At 39.4% G+C, this 15,635-nt stretch overlaps 1 protein-coding gene across 3 annotated transcripts in view; it reads left to right on the top strand.

The window, feature by feature from the left end:
• ADGRD1 (adhesion G protein-coupled receptor D1) overlaps nucleotides 1–15,635 on the top strand; it is a 140,521-nt gene that overhangs the window by 60,294 nt on the left and 64,592 nt on the right. The window lies entirely within an intron of this gene.

Genomic DNA, 15,635 nt, shown 5'->3' with positions numbered 1-15,635 from the left:
AATAATATCCACCCTGTTTCAGCCTGACATGCAGTTATTCTCTCAAAGAAATTTTTGTGACCTTGAGTGTGGGGAAACAATTTTCTTTTGTTTTCACTAAATAGCCCTCTAAGAAAATTGTTTAAAAGCCACAACCAACCTAAAAGATAAAACAAGCTTTTTTAAAAGGCAAGAAAATTTTAAGTGTTACAATCAAAATGAATAGAAATAAATGCTTTTAATTGTGGGAAATGTGCAGAAGTTAATTTTCTGAGGATATTTTAAACCTTGCCTCAGCCCTCAGCATGCCAGCAAACTGCTTTATATAGCTTGTGTTGGAGGAGCTGTGTTAGTAATTGATGCTGGGGGACTGGAGACTGCCATGTCGGAGTCTCATGATTGCTACGTTTGTTGGCGTGTGCATTACTAATGGCTGGATAGCAGTCCTCTGCTGTAACATACATTAAAGACTGCTTGTGTTAATTACAAGGAAGAAGTAGGCAAAAGCGTACTTGGGATGTCATTTTTTGGCAGCTGAAGTCAACGAACCCAAGTCTAGCAAGTGCTGTAACCTATAATATTCATGTGCCACATAGTTGTATGCTGCAATTTGTACATCTATTGCCATCTGCAGTAATTCTGTTATCTTGGCTGTGTTGCTCTGTGCTTTTATTTATCTTTAGATCTTTCAGTATTTTACTATGTTCTCACTGAGGCAGAGGGATTGTTGAGCACACAGTGAGAAGAACAGAGGGGAGCCCTGTGTTCCATTTCTTCAGTGTGTGGTAGATAAAAAGATTCAGTCTAGCTGCAGTCTCAGTTATGTACAACATGTCAAGGATGAGAGTAGATTACTGCTGTCGGGACTGCCCAAGGCTGGAATTAATTTTTCTGTTCCTTCTATTAAATTAAAATATAACATGATTGTTGTCAAGATTTCAGTCCTTGAGGGCAGGGAAGAAAGGAGCTAAAAGCAGTACAAGTGGCACGTGGATTTAGGGAGAAACAGTATTTTAATAACCTTGATTCTTCAAGGGTAAGACATGCATCTGTAGGACAGTTTATATCTAATAGCCGTCACTAGTGCACCAGATTGCTACTCATTGCACCTGTTTGCATTTTACCTTCAGATGTCTTCACTTGTATTTTATCTTTTTGTCTTCTCGTGCAAGTTCTTGTGATGGTTATGTTGCACCCCCTAAATATCTTACGTAACAGCATACAAGAAAATCCTTACACTGGTGCAGACCAACGAATGTGTGTAATTTCCATGCAAGTAGCCCCTTCCTATCTTTGGGAGAATCAAGAGGAATGATACTTCCTGTGATACAGGATCAGTCCTTAGGTTTCTGTTCTGTGATGTGAAGTGCCTAAGATCAGTGCAGATGGTTGATACTGCAAATTCCTCTTCACAGAAAAGTAGATGGTACTTTTGCGAAGAGGATGCAGCTGGAACCCATAGAAGAGATTAAGGAGTGGGAAGCAATAATTTATCTGTCCTGAATTTTCCCTCACACAAGTATTTCCCTGAATACAGCAGCTCACATTTGTAAGCATTAGGGCAACCAGTATCTGTGTCAATTAAAACCAAAATACTAGAAAATAGTGCAACCTGGAAAAACAAAAACAAGTAAAATACGCTTTCAAAGCAGGCCCCACCTTTGTGTTCTAAAGGGCTCTGGTACTGGAAAGCTCTTACTGGCTGGCAGCACTTTCCAGTAATGAAATCTGGCAGATTCTGAAGTCTCCGAGGGTGTTAATGAGGAATTTTGCTGGCCCTATAATGGAGACAATGATCCAAAACTCCTTTAAATCCAAAGAAGGACTGTAGCTGGTTTAAATGTATTTGGGATCAAGCCATGAATTCTGTAACGATGATCACTTTGTAGGCAGATTGAGTTGGATATGCAGGCACTAGTTGATTTATGTTACAGCTCAGTTTCAGTTACAGCTGTGCTCACCCTGAAGCTTGGTATAGGTCCAGTGCAATATAGACAGAGCGTAATGGCAACAAGTCCGTTTATAAAATGGCATTAAAACTCCTTGCATTAAAAGGTCATACTGAACATCCTTAATGACCAGATTGCTGAAGGCTGCTTTTACAGGTATCAGACATTAAAGGTTAGATATTCCTGAAACATACTGATTCACCTGAGACATTGGCCTTTTGATTCTGCTGCTCTTATGAGGCTGAATATGGAAAGAACTAGGAGAGTGCCAGGGCAAACAATGAGAAGATAAGTAGGAACAAAACTCCAAAACAAGGCTGGTTGGATCAGTATTTTGCTGGTGGGAAATAAACAGAAATGAATCATTGCTAAGAAAGAAGTAAGAGGCCTAGCTGTAATATTGGAAGTCCTGCTGCAAGTGCTTAGAGGAGTCCTGAGCTACTCTTTACCCTCCACTATGTGCCTTTTAATTAAAATGCACCTAACGTGAACTGGGTAGCACCAGAAGTAGCTGATTGTTGTGTTACACAGTTTGAAGAGGCGTAGGTAGATAATGTTTCAGATGGGGCTTTGCTACTTTTGAAAATTGTATTTTCTATCATTCCTTTAAGGTGGAGTACTCTTAGTCAGATGACAAACTTGTACATATGGCTGAGTCCAAGAGAAAGAAAAAGATATGTGTTATCCCTTTCCTCTTCTCATTTTTCTGTCTCCTTCCCCAGGCTCTTTGGCTTTTTGAGTCTGTGGAGCATGAGGAGACCATAATGAAAGACTGGCCATAAACTAGAACATTATATTCCTTTTTTTTCTATTAAGGCTCAAGGCTGTTTCACTGTGGTGCTTTAAAATTCTGATTTATTAGTGGGCACAATGTGGGCTATCCCCTCCGGTGATCAAGGTTCCCACTACGTAAATTGCAGCCTTAAGGTATAGTTTTATGAGAGTGCTTGTGTGATGTTCCCATTAACTGCAGGAGCCTTTTGTGTACAGGACAGTCCAAGAATTCCAGTGATAACATTGATGCCCCTGATAACTTATTGGGCTGAAGAGAATCTAGGTACATCTCCAGGAAAGGCTGTTTTTCTTATTTTTCCTATTTTCCGTTTTTAGAAATACTTGATTCTGAATTACTTGCCACAAGAGTTTGTGAAAGAGCCTCTCATCTATGTAAGAAATGACTTTGCATTTTTTTTTAACAAAATGCTTGTTAAGTATTCCTAAATAAGCAGTAGATGATATGGACATGGGACAGATATGCATAGCAACTGTCATTCTTGGTTATGAGGATACTAAGTGTTCTTAACTTATAAGCAGTGGTTGGAAGGAATCTCTTGACTTATTTGGACTGTGTGTCACTCTGTGATAGGTTAGCCATCATCTGTTTATTAAAAAATACATTTATTTTTAAGGCTATTAGCCACTTATTAAAGTATTTATAAACTCTAAAAAGGAGGTCTTAATTGGAAGTGTTGCCCCATTGGACATATTCCCATGAACACTAGCAAGAATGTTTCCAAAAATAACATGTTTAGCAAAAGAAAGAAATCTCCATGGCATAAAGCATCCCAAACTAGCACTCAGATGACACTGGAATAGTTGCTGTAATGTTCTGAGACGCTGTGTTCCTAAAACTGGACCATCTTTCTTTTTAATGACATGGTCATGGCGGAACAGGAGTATTGTGCTCTGCACTCCATGAAGTCACTGGGAGTTTCCCCGTTAGGTTCAGTGGGAACAGAACGGGGTGCCTCTGACCCTATAAAGCTATTGTCGTGCAGCAGTTTCCTTAAGGCTTTTGGGTTTGGGGTTGTAATTTTTCTGAATTTGTAGAGTTATCCTGGTAATTTGAATTTTGTAGCCAGCCAGTTCTGTTTGTGTATCATTAAAGTTTTGTTAGTTCTGAAAGCATGTCCCTATTTATTTAGGATGTTTTACTTAAAAAACAAGAAAAAAATGCCAATTTAATTATAGGGTGCCTGTGTCACAGGAACTTACTGGAGTGTGGCACGCTGGTGTGTTGCTTAACTACTAGCCACTGCATCTTCTCAGGATGTTTAAAAATCCAGGTTACCACACAGTGACATTTCAGTGAAGTGCAAGAAAGAGGAAGGGGGGGTGGGGGGGGTGTAGCAGCATTTCCATTGAAGGGAGAACATAAGATCTCTCATTCTTTGCCCATTTTAAATTGTTGTACTAAGTCATTGACAGGCGACTTTGGAGATTTTGCAAAGTTCTAATGACCATAGCTGCATTCCTCAGACCATTAGGTCAGTTTCCACAGGGACCTATTGCTGATTTCAGGAATCACATGGAAAAACTGAGCTCCAGACAAACAGCGCAAACTGTAAGCTGAGTAATTATGGAGGTATTTAAATTTATGGCAGAAGATGCGTTTATGTAGCACTTTATGATATGGTCAGATGAACCAGCCAGCAGGCAGCAATACCGTATCAGGCTGCTTGTTCCTCTCTTCCTGAGTGTGCTGCAGTGTGCTTTGAGTTTGCTTTGACAGCTGTTTTGTACAGCTGCACGCAAATCTTTTGGTTGAATTTCAGTGTAAACTTTTAGCTGAGGAGAAAGAGGAAAACCTGGTGTCATGTTGAAAGTAGGGAAAGACTGAAAGGTTGAATGAACTGCTTCTTTGAAACTTTTATCCTGGTTGTCTTGAAAAAAACCTGTGTACAGAAAACTCAGAGCTCCAGCTTCTCAGGAGTGCTGTATTTATTATGCTTCTAAAAGCACAGCCTTGAAGCTGCCTATGTATCGTATCTGCAGTTTCAAGAGTGTGCTGGCAGGCTGGCAGAGCAGATTGCCCCAGGCTCTCAGCCCCTTCTGCCAGCCCAAGCTGCCTGGTGCTCCAGAAGTGCTGGAGGAGGGCAGCTGCCTTGACACTGTTTTTGCGCAGCACTAATAGCCGTAGCAGAGCCAGGGGCCCTGCCTTAAACTACAGTTGGCTATTTTTCTGTCACTGCTGCATCAGCAACAATATCTCTATCTGCGTTATGTCTGGAGACATACACAAAGCTAACTTCCATTTTCTCATCTAAAAGCTGAACTCAGTGGTTTAGTCTCATATTACTCAACTCTGTAGCTGGAGTTAATGGACCAGGCCTAATTCCAGACTGGTTCTCAATTCTTTGGATGTGGCTGATGAACAGATTAAATAGTTCTGGCACTCTGACACTTCCTGTGAATGAAAAATGACACTAAACTAAATAGTTACATGAATTTCATCCCCATTCATGCAACAGACTAAAAGACAGTTCATATTTGGCAAATATGCAGGAATGGAAGAAAAGATTCATATCAGAAGAAAAATGTCAATGTTCTTGAGAAGAGGGTTTTTTTTCCACAATCAAAAGGGGGCAGGGGAGAAAGGCAGTGGAAATCTATGAGCTTAATCCTAGAAAGATCTAGTCAAGGCAAATATGATACCTTAATGGGATGTTAAGGTCTAAGAAATAGAGACTTGCAAGAGGGGGTTTTACATCTCCCTGCTGCTCAAGAAGCATTACAGAAGAGTGGTTTTGCCTCAAGACGAGGATTAACTTTAGAGCCAGCTGGGTGCAGATTTAGGTTGTATCTGAACAGATTCTGCTCCTGTCTGTCTCCCTTGCCTTGGTTTCCTTGTTTCATTCATTGGTTGTATTGCTTAAGACAGCAGTGGTAGCTTATTAATGTGATAGAATATTGGCATTTTTGTGGGGGTTAGTTTTCTTTGTTTCACGTAATTTTCACTCTAGCTCCTATGTTTGCCAGAACTAGAACAAGTGAAGCAGTGGGCATGTTATCTTCCTCTCCTGGAGTTTGGTGAGAGGGAAGTTGGGAAGAAAGCCCCTGGGTTCACTGGGTGCTTAAAGAGGCATTCAGATAGTCTATGGTGTTTTCTAAAATACCACAGTATTAGGCTGTGTGTGAACATGGGCTTCTACACTGTTCTCTGTAGGCTTTAGTTGGATTCCCACCGTGCACAGCAGAACAAGATACAAGAGTCGTATTTTAGTCTGAGACATTACAGATCAAATAAGTAGGATAATGAATGTGAAACAAAACATATAGACAGGAAAGAACCTCTGAAAAGTCACATGGGGAAAGTGAATTTGGGAACAAAGCCAAATGGCCTGAATCCAAGTGATTTTTTTTTTGATTACACAGAATAAATGTTCCCTTATCTCACCTAGTGGTGCTGAAAATCTTGGCCTTAAGCAAGCATAAGGTTTTTGCAATATTTTCCAGTCTGATTACAACAGTCTTATCTTAGAAGGCCTGTGCACTGTATCTTTCTGAAAGTCTTTGTCATGAGATGTGGCATTGCAACTGGAATGTTTATTGTACTCTGTCATTATTTATACTCCATTGCTTCCATTGACTGTCTGTCCCACCCGCTCCCCAGAGATTAGCAGAGTCAAGGAAAGGATAAATGATGATTAGCAGCTAGTCAAGGGATGTAAGAGCTGAAAGGGTCAATGTAAAACAAAGGCTGCCACATTTAATTCACAAAGAATGTGAGGCATTGCTTTTCAGAGGCAGCATTCCCATTTTAATGAGAATGGAAAATGCTAGCATATAAATCCAGTCCTAGGAAAAAATATTAGCAACAAACGTACTGTGGTAAATATTTTTACCATTAAGCCTGGTACTCTGCTTCTGACATGAACTGTTAAAACTCCTCCTAAAGCTTTCATTAAATCTTGTCTTCAAAACATCCTTTAAAACATGGTCCTTTGTTTTGAAAGAAATATTTGTAGTTATCTTTGCTAATATATGGTGATGAACAAACTGAGTATCTTACAAAATCTTGGTTTTTTTCAAAACGCTCTATGTAGACCTGAGCAAACTCTCACTGAAGGTGACAAAGGGGCTTTTGACAGTTGGAGAAGCTGGTATTTTCCCTCAGGAGTACAGGAGTTTTATTCATATTAGCCTATCTATGTCATAAACCAGAGTTCCACCAAGTTACCTGCTATGCACACACAAAACAAAAGGATTTTTGTGCCTGTGTCTTGAAGACTTTGCTCCTTGGGTGCTCATTTAGCTCTTGCTGCTTTGCTGTCACTTCTAGTTCTCCTCAGCAAGGGTTGCTAAAGCCCTTGCTTATGCAGGAGCCCTGGATAACACCTCACTGGCTTTACGGGGCTCCCAAAGGACCTTCCCTGGGACCAGCAGCCCTCACTGCCTTGCTGTATTCCTATTCCCACAGTGTTTCATAGGTGAATTTTGGCCATATTGGGCATCTTGCATTCTCAGACTCCCCAAATTATCCATTCCCAGAAGTTAAATCTGTCCTAGGAGGTGAAATGCAGGGCATGAAAGTCTTTATGAAGAAAGTAAATGCATTATTCCCATTTATTTCTGTTATTATCATGCAGAGTACATGAAATTTTAATGTTTCACTGCTCTAGGCTGCTGAAGTCCTTGTGCTCTTCAGAAATAAGGACACACACTTTGTTTAGTCTTTGTGCAGGAAAATTAGGACATCTTTGTACTTTTCCTTTTTGCCTACTTAGAAAGCATAATACATATTGATTCCTCACTTGGAAATCTATCTTGGTCTGAACTACTATCTGCTTCTTGTGTGAAAAGTGTCTTAATAGTCTCTAAAGCCTCTTTCATAGTAAATATGAGTAAATATTGATTGATTCCTCTTATAATTATGACTTTCAGTCTTGAAGGAAACAGATGTTTGCTAATTCAGACTTCATGTGTGTTTTGGCAAAAAGTATGTAAAACTAAACCCGAACTGTGCAGTGAGATGTGCCGCTGCTGTTGGGGTTTGTAGCTTTGTGTTGGTTTTGAATATGGTGCAACTTCTTGCTGTTGCATTTTATTTGTAGGCATTGAACCTCTGTTTTATGGGTTTTGGTTTCATCTTTGTGAAATATAGTTATCAAAAAACCCAGGCATGTCTTGCTGGGGATATGGGTGACTGCACTGGCTGCCCCTTCATGGGCAGCACAGCACAACAGGGGAAGTGCCCAACTCCTTTTCAGCTAGTGCTGAGTTGTCCCAGTTTCATGTTTCTGATTTAAATTCTTTCTGCACCAGTAATATGCGGCCTGAGAATCACAACTGCAGTTTAAATGCTAAATCTGTGTGTCTTGAATGGTTCTAGTCTGATGCAAATGTTTCTTTTCTTAAAAAGAAAAAAGCCATCAGGAGGAAAAGTCCAAACGCTATTTTTGAAACTAAGAATTATGGAAATAACTACCTAATGGGAAAAGTATTCTTAAAACTGATGCTGTTCTGTGCATCCCTTTAAGTGATTACACTTTATGCCTGCCTTTGGTCCCTGTCACAACTCTGGTCATTACCTGAACTTTGTTTCCTGTTATCCAAATATCCAATATCCAAATATCCAGGGCTCTGCATTGGGCCTGGATATTTGTATGGCAAAGGGAGGTATTTCTGCTATGTCAAAATACTACAGGTGAATGGGGGAATAAGGAAAGATTTGTTTACCTCTTTCATTATGGTTCTGTTGGATTAGAAAAGGTGTCCATTTTTAAACAGCCTTTTCAGTGTCAATCAGACCAGTTGTTTTTCTTTAGTAGTACTTTTACATGAGTTAAGAAAAACAGAGGAGATTAATAAAGGGTGTATAGAAGGAACATCTGCTTCTTGTTTTAGAAAAGCAACACATTCTTAATATAATACTTCAGAATAGCAGAAAAAGGCACAGCAAAAGGAAACAGAAAACTTTAACAAAAGACACTGTCATCTATTTCACTAAGCAGTTTTGGGAAGTTACCATGAATTTGTATCAGCAAGACCAAATGATCTACTTTCTTATGCTGATTGTAAGGAGGGTTGGGAGAGCTGAAATGATCATTCATATGTCCAGAAAGGCCTTTAAGCTTCTAGCAGTGTATGTGACTAGAATTTTGCAATGGTGAATGGTTTGCACAGACACAAGACAGAGAACAACCCCTTGGGATTTGGTGTTTATGGCCTCTCTGCAGTCTTCATGACAGCGATAGATTTCCTTTTATTTATTTATTTGCTAGTCTGACAAACTGTTTTTGAACCCTCATAAGCAAGCTGGGTTTCTTCCTCTGTCCGGTGTGAAGTTCTGTTAGATCTAAGTGTGTTCTGGATGGGAGGGGAAATGGCAAAAGCAGAAAAGCTGCTCTGCAGGGCTTTGCATTACATTAAAACCAAAATAAGGTCTTTTAAGCAATGAGTAGCTGCTTCAACATGGGCACCTTGAGTGAAATAACTTGCATTCTAAATTACCTGATTTAAATGAGATTTCTTTGGAGCCAGACTGCATTCATTAATTTTGGAGAGGTAATATCTAGTTGGAGGTCATGTCCTGAGTCATTTGGAGGCAGTGTGGAGTTTGATGGCCTTGGCTCTCTGTAAACAATTCTATCAATAACATGCAGGAAATAAACCAGCTCTTGTTTGCCCTCTAATTTGAGCTGACTTGCTGAAACTCAAAATGGTGAGAAAACATGTCCCAGGTGTTTCAGAATCAGTGACTTCACTTTGCACTCCTCAGTTCATTCTTAGGTGTAGAAATCATGTGCAGATTTGGAGGGCTGTCTATGTACATATAATTTTTTCTCTTACATGTAGGTATAACTGTTTAAGGACATACCAAAACCATCTGACTGATGTATTGCTAATTACTTAAATGGGACTGTTTGTAGAGGAAAAAATACTAATATTTTCACTTTCTCATTCTTTGGAACAGAACTTTCTCATTTAAGCATTAAGGCAGCTTTTCATGTAGATCATCAGTTCAACCCTGTGTTTATTAGTGCTTACATAAGGAAAGACTACTATGCAGGGACCTGTTTCTCACTGACTGGCATTTAAAAATTTTACACATCAAATATTTATGAATGTAACTTGGTTGCTGCCCAAATTGAATTTCCAAGGTCCTTATCCTAGAGTTTCTATCTGTGAATGCCTTCCATTGAAGTCAGCTCCATGCATCTCTGATGAAAATGAGCTTTTCTTTCTGTGGCTATTTTTCAACCTTTCTGTGCTTTCCGATTATTACTGTGATTTACAACAATATGGTGAGTATTATTAATCTGGATTGCAGTCAGTGGGAGTTTGGCTTTGTTTTACACTGTATCTTAAATAGTTTTGGCTTCCAAGCTGAAAGAATTTGGCGTGCAAATACTTGTCACTGCCCAGGGTTTACAAATACATACAAAACACTCATCATGCCCATATGCAGCCAGGCCAATGAGAAAGGAAAATGAAACAAATACAGTGTTACATATTTTAGATGTTTGAGAAATATGTGAAAGCATAGTCCATAGAGGTTACATGGCTTAGTGCAGCTGAGCAAGGTACTTTGTGCTCAGAAATTCCTGAGTATAGGCCTCAACACTGGTACACTGATGCTAAGTGCCTGAGGGATCTACATGAATGTAACCTCCGTGTTAGGGTGGAACGTTTTTAGCTGTAAAATTAAAGAAGAGCCATTTGGGAGTTGTGTATGTGTGTTTAGGGAGGTTACAATTTTAATTCAAAGGTTGCAGTCGGTTTCCATTCCAAAATTGCAGCTTTTCTCAAGCAGGTTTTTTTTTGGGGGAAAAAAAAAAAGACTTCTATGCTATTTAGGACCCAAAACCAGAGAGAAGAGCTATTACTCTTTTAATGCTGTAATGACATTGCACTTTAGGGTATACTCAGCAGTCACTGCCCTAGCTTGCCATGATGCCTACCTGTGTTACAAGCAAGTAACTTGAAGTAGATCAAAGATTCAGGCTGAAGAAAGATGGACACCAAGTAAAGTTTGAGTTTCTGTAGGTCATAAGTAACTGTTTTACAGATTCACAGTGCCTGACAGTCTACACCGAGATCTGCAAGTGGTCAGGTAATGTCTTGGCAGCAGTTGGATGAAGCCTCTTGTTCAGTGCCATAAGAAAGATGGGATCCTGTTAAGAGGATGTCATTTTTTTATTTAAAGGGATGTGGACTTGCTGGGCTAAGAAAAATAGCAAGATCTTGTGATGCTGCACACATTCAGATGTGTGATCAATTTGTTTTGCTATGCACAATAATTAAAAAAAAAAAAACAAACAAAAAAAACTACCAGGACAATTTCCTCATCCATTCACTCTTCCTTTCTTTCTCTCTTTAGAAAAATGCTCTCTACTAGAGCAGCCAAGAGATTTTTCAGTCTGTTGCTCTTTGCTTTTTTTCATTCCTTTTTTTGTTCTCACACTGCTTGCCCAATAGAGCAGCTGTTAAATGGAGAAGTCTGAGAACTGGGGAAGGCTATCGGTGTAGCATTTGATTAACAATATTTTTGCAGGAAATCGATACATCGACTATTTTTAACCTCAGGCAAAGGAAGGATCAAACCCAATCCATATTCAATTACATATGGCAAACTTTTGTAATTTCAGATGACTTTATAGTCTGATATTTCTCTGTTTTTTTTTCCTTTATGTTGCTCTCTTTCGCAGTCTCCCACCTTTGTGGTATCAGAGGATTTTCTGTTTGTTGTTTTTTTGTTTTTTTTTTCTTAACTGTATGTTTGTACCATCAAGAAATACATTCAGTGAGCTTTCATGTTGACCCTGGGAGCCTACATTGCTCTTGCTTGTTGCTTCAGTAAGTGTGTGTTGGCGTTGCCTTGTTGAAAGTGGTGGAACAACTACAGGGCTGGCTTTTATGCACAGCACAGTATAATTCCCTATTCACAAGCTAAAGTCTTTTTTGTACAATTTAAAACATTTTTTTTCATTACTTGGGCTAATTACATCTTGGGGTGAATCAGTCAAAAAGACGCTAAATTAAAATAGATGGGTGATCTGAGCCCGAGGTCTGTTGCAATGCAGTCTTCCCACAGCTTGGAAGAAAACAGCCAATATAGTTGGTATAGAAATAGGTGATGATTCCTTCTTTCTCTTTCTTTCTTTCTGTCTTTTTTCCAGGGAACTGAGTAGATGAATGTACATTAAAGTTTTAATTTTCTAAGTAATTAGAAGTAAAAGATGGAAAGTCAATAAACTGTATGGCCTTGGATAGATCATGCTAAGTGTCAGGATGTCACTGTGAGGGCAGAAAGGCTCTAAATTAGAAGAGTCATTTTAGTCTGTAATTTGATCCATATACCAGAATCAAAATTCATAAATCTCTAAGAATATTTCAGTGTGCCTGTGAACTACACAGAAGGCACAAGCCTACTGGCAAGAGGCTTGCTTGTCTTCAAGCCTTTTCTTGCCACCTTCAAAATAATCCATGGTATTTTTGGAGGTTGAGGAGATTTTGAGAAGCTTCAAAATCTCTGAATTAGACAAAATGCTGTATTTTGTAAACAGTGATAAGTGGACTCCAAATTTAATTGAATTGGGTAAATTATTAGCTGCTTTGTTTGAGAGGAGGTCCAACACCCAATACATTGGGCTTGGAAGTACTGAGTGTAGATCAATGGCAGATCTGACCCTCCAATATTTCCTTCTTTGTGTTGGAGAAAAATGCATGTTGAATGAGAAGGTGCACACCCTCTTCCCTTGGTGGCCACCACTCTGTAGCTAAATATTTGCTTTTTAAAGTCAGGGGTGGAGAAATAAGCTAATCTCACAAAGGTTCACCCCACCCTCTGCTTGGCCTCTCTTCCTTGGCAAGCCTTCCCAGCAGCAGCTGGCTGACTGTTTTTCTTCTGCAATTGTGTTCATGACATTTCCTGCAACTAGCTTTTCCTGAGGGTTTCCAGCAGTCCTTTTAGCCCCCCACCCCCTTTTTTTGGCCTTTTCACTAACTAACCGTGGCCTTGTGCCTAGTTCCCAGCATGTAAGTAGTGCTGTATCCCCATCCATATATATCCTCTGTATGCTCTCAGCAGATAGAGTGAGGTTCTGTGGTTTGCTTGTAACTCTGACTAATGTAGTGAGAGTCAGTGTTTAGTTTAGGGATGCTGAACAGCCATGATGTAAACAGAGGCAGTCCTTCCTCAGGATACCTGCTTCAGCAGACAGACACACACTTTGCTCTGGTTCTCTTTTAACATAATTCTTGTTTGAAGAAGCTGCATGTTCCCCTCTCCATGCACGAGGACTGATAGAAAGACAAGAGATGAGGGAGAGTCAATGCACAGATCCTGGCTTACTTAACATGCTGCTGCTCTCCCTCTGCAGACTACTGAAAGCTGCATAAACTGTCCTTTCATAGGCTTTTATAAACATTAGGGTGACTTTAATCTTTTGGAGTAAAAGCCTACTTGTATATTAAGCTTTCTGTTATCAATGTCATTAAATCGATATCCTCAGTGCTGCGGGATCCAAGTCATATAAGCTGTCACACACAGTTTAACACAAGCAATGCAGTATTGAGGTACAGTCAGTTCCTTTTTTCATAGATTAGAGAGTAATTTGAAGTAGAGTTGTTGAAGATCAAAGTGGGTTTATTCTTCATTTTAGCCAGTTTCTTATATATTTGGGGGCTTTCTGTTCTAATGATGGTTTTGTTGCAGAACTTTAATGGAGTCTGAGAAGATGAGCGTTTTTTTTAATGCAGTTATCATAAATGACACTGAAAAGCCTTGTGAGCCTTATGTTGTCTGTGTAAAAACATGGGAGGGATTCTTTAAGAGAAGTAAATAGACAAATTGGTAAGAACCTTTCTTGTAAACTATTGCTTATGTATTCTTTTTCCATGTGGGTATGCACACAATTCTGGACAGCTCAGAGACTGTAGCCTCACTTAGTGTAGTCCTTTGTCTAATGAGTGACATCTGTGTGTAAAGATGGAGAAAAATAATAATTTGTCCTTTGCCAGAGATACTTAATAGAGGCTAAAACATACATCTGGGATTTATTTGTGTAAAAAGATACGCAAGTGAAGTACTTTGTCTTCTTCCAACCTGACCCTCCGATGCCCTTTCCATTTAGTGTATTAAGAATCAAGATTTATCGAGAGATATCTTACAAATCAGAAATGACAGCTGTTATTACAGCAGATCTTTCTCTCTCTTATTTTTTTTTTTTAGCCACTATTTGTCTATCACAGACATGAAGTAATTTGTCATACAAACTGACTATAGATTCTTTCAAGTGCTTAGTTCAGGAAAGCTATAGACATGACATTATACAGCATAATGGGCAAACATGCTACATGCCTTGCTGCTGGTAAAGCAGAATGAGCTGTGCCAACAAAACTCTAAATTAACTGAAGTTGCAGAAGGCAGTTTTCCAGTTGTGGGTTATGGATCATTGGTCTTCTGATGTTTCTGAACTAGTGCTCTTCAAGAATACACTGAGCAGCAAGAGGTGGGATTAAGGGAAGGAAGCAGTTTCTGAAACACAGAAACTTTCAGACAGAAACACTCCTATTTCATAGAGGGCTTGTGATTTGGAAGGTGCGCAGGACCACTGCTGTTTATTAAAGGTGCGACTTGTGGTGGGCACTTTCTGAAAGCAATAGGAAGTTCAGAATTGATGGATGTAGCAGGGAAGATACCCACTAGATCCTGAAGCCTTGCATGGGGCCTTTACAGGGCAGCCAGAGATGGGGAAGGGCTTTCAGGAAGGACTGTTCTGTATTAGTTAACCTCATATACTTGGTTTCACTACATCTCTATCACCACAGCTGGAAAGAAAGTGACAGGAACTTTCTTGGGGGTTATATCAGTGAGATATTTCTTGGTGATGAGGGGTGTGAATCTTGTCCGTTATCACTTCCCAGTGTGGCATACCTGGGAGAGTGTGAGTTTTACCATTTGCTTTGGTTCACTCATGGGGAAAAAAAGCTGAAGAGTCAAAGGGAAAATAGAGACCCATGGCAGATGAGTGGCAGTCTTTCCTCTCCACAGAGATCTGCTGCTTCTTTCCTCTCCACAAAGCTGCAGTCTCAGCTGTTTCTGTAATGAAGTCTTAGGAAAAACAGGGTGAGTCAAGGAACTAGAAAGTTTGTCTGGGGTTGTTGCTCAAGCAGATAAGAAAATTCCATTTATGTTATCCAGAGATGTGAGTTAAGAAGTAGTAAATGGCCTTATCTATAGCATAGCTACTTCAAGTGTGTTGAAATCCAGTATGAATGTGTGAATGTCCTGGGTTAGGCAGAAACGTTTTATTATCACTACTAAGGAGGGAACTGTGTTACCTTGTGCCTGACACTCCTTGGACTTGTGAGAGAAAAGGAAAATTGCACCAGGGACTTCCTGTACTTGGTCGAGTTTCAGCATGATTAGGCAGTGGGTTTTCTTGCCTTCCTTCTCTGTAACAGGGAAAGCAGTACTTGGTTATCTTTCATCTTGACAACAGAATTATGCTGCAGTAATCTGAGGGTTGTTAATTCACCAGTGATTAGTTTATGTTGAAGACTTTTGTAATTAAAAAATTGCCTTAAGGGTCTAACATAATGTGGACTTTGGGGATTTATGTAGTAGAAAGGGTTGAACACATCCTGGAAATCCTCTAGTTTGCATATTTTTGTCTATAACAAATTATTGCTTCACTCCAATATTATTTCGATTATTTTGTCATGAAAGTGTTGTAACAGAGTGGAAAATGGGGTTTTGGAGCTTCCTGAATGAGGAGATTGCAGTAGCGGCTAAATCTGTTTATGGAGGATAGAAACTATGTCAATTATACTGCTAAGGTGTGTTAAAATAAAATCGTGAATTATGGCATTGCTCTTTCAGTTTGATTGTACGTTTTGAAGTAATCGCTATTGTGGAAAGAAAATGTCTGTGATTTGGTCATTGCAACACACATTTCAGTGTTATTAATCCTAAAATGT

This window comes from Pezoporus wallicus, unplaced genomic scaffold (genome assembly GCF_028554395.1).
Source record: "Pezoporus wallicus isolate ANWC-B61680 ecotype Strahan unplaced genomic scaffold, APGP_CSIRO_Pwel_v1 contig_8047, whole genome shotgun sequence".
Lineage (NCBI taxonomy): Eukaryota > Metazoa > Chordata > Aves > Psittaciformes > Psittacidae > Pezoporus > Pezoporus wallicus.
Note: the sequence above shows the minus strand (reverse complement) of the source record. Positions and strands in the feature narration are given on the sequence as shown.